Source organism: Meles meles, unplaced genomic scaffold (assembly GCF_922984935.1).
Source record: "Meles meles unplaced genomic scaffold, mMelMel3.1 paternal haplotype, whole genome shotgun sequence".
Classification (NCBI taxonomy): domain Eukaryota; kingdom Metazoa; phylum Chordata; class Mammalia; order Carnivora; family Mustelidae; genus Meles; species Meles meles.
Genome location: NW_025721223.1, coordinates 178025 through 179919, shown reverse-complemented (window position 1 = coordinate 179919; position 1895 = coordinate 178025). Strand labels below are relative to the sequence as shown.

At 38.3% G+C, this 1895-nt stretch overlaps 1 pseudogene; it reads left to right on the top strand.

Annotated features, from left to right (window-relative positions):
* The first annotated feature begins 402 nt into the window (after positions 1-402).
* LOC123936126 lies at positions 403-1357 on the top strand (annotated as a pseudogene).
* Positions 1358-1895: the final 538 nt, after the last annotated feature.

Here is a 1895-nt window from a genome sequence, read left to right as displayed (position 1 = left end):
TTACTAAGGAAGTCTCCAAAAGGATGAGAATGGAATAACATGATTTTCTAAAATAGTGAAAAAATTGGATAATGTGCAGTTTGAAATTGTGACTTATGATCTCTTGGTCATACTTTAAATTGTAAACAAACAAACAAACAAACAAAAACAGAAACCACAGCAGTCCAGTTTCCTTTAATATATGAAAATGACCTCTAATACATAAAGTTGATAGAATTCATTTTAATATGTATACTCTGGTTTTTAAAAGTATATTAAATCATAGATAAGGAATATAGAAAATTAGTAAGAACTGATTCAAGTGATTATGGGCGATTATTTTTATATTTGCCATTGTTAAAATTTAATAAGAAAACTGCTTCATTTCTATGATATTTTTAAAAATCTCTTATCTGCCTGTTATCATTACAGAGGGTCATGATGAGTGGGAATGAGACAGAAACCACAGATTTCATTCTCCTGGGCTTCTTCCCTGAATTTAAATGCATCACAGCCGTGGTCTCCATCATTATCCTGATCTACATGGCTGCCTTCACAGGCAACACTCTTTTGATCCTCCTCATTTGGTTGTATCCCAATCTCCACACCCCCATGTACTTCCTTCTCACTCAGCTCTCCTTAATGGATTTGACTTTGACCTCCAGCATTGTCCCCAAAATGGCAGCCAACTTCTTCTCTGGATGGCGGAGCATATCATTTATGGCTTGTGGGACTCAAATTTTCTTCTCCCTGACTGTGGCCATTGCAGAATGCATCCTTATAACTCTCATGTGCTTTGATCGTTAAGTGGCTATTTGTAATCCTCTTCGATACCCAGTCATCATCAACCCTAAGGTTTGCTTACAGATGATTGCCATGTCTTGGGATGGAGGGGCACTTACTTCCCTGGGACACAGTGCTTTTACCTTGCATTTTAACATCTTCAGCCCCAGAGAGATTCCCCACTTCTTCTGTGAAGTCATGGCTGTACTCAGGATAGTCTGTGAGGGTATCTCAGCCTATGAAAAGTCAGTGGTGATAACAAGCGTCTTTGTTCTGCTGCTGCCCTTATCTCTTATCTTGTCTTCCGACGTTCTTATCTTCCTTTCTGTACTTCGAATGAACTCCCCCAGAAGGCAGGAACAAGGCTCTGGCGACATGTTCCTCTCATCTCTGTGTGGTGGGTCTCTATTTTGGTCCAGGCATGTGCATCTACATGAGACCTGGATCTGCCAAGACTCCAAAGTTGAATCAGGGTCTCTTTCTGTTTGAAACTGTCCTCACACCCCTCCTAAACCCACTTGCCTACAGTCTTAGGAACAAGGAAGTTCTAAGGACACTGAAAAAGTTAAAGGGGAGGTGTCTGTCCTTCAGGTAAATGGCAGAAATCTCACTATCACCCATAGACAAAATAGAGATGCACCAGCAAAAGGGCATTTTGTCAGTTAAATAATAATGATAATAATAATAAAAATAATCCCTTCAAGATCCTGAAAAGTCAACTCAATTTACTGAGTTTATTTGCAGGGAAAAAATGTTTATCCTTTCCTTTCTCCATCTTGAAATCTTTTTCTGATTGTCCAAGATGATGTTCTGATGAAGGACACGGAACTGTGTACATCAATTCTCTTCATGGTTCACTCTTGGTGGTAATGTACATGTTAGTATTTCCCAGTTTCATGTTGATACCATGAGAAAAGATCAGTGTCTGCATCCCTAAAATGAAAAAAAAAAAAAATCAAGCACGTAGGTACCTCAGGATAATTCCCTGATAATGTTAATTAATGGGCATGATTATAAACCATCAGGAATGAGATAAATTTATCAGTGTTTCTTTCCTCTATATATCTAATAGGACTATTAATTCCTCTTTCTGGTGTAAAAAAAAAGCCTTCACTATACATCAGTGCTTCCAA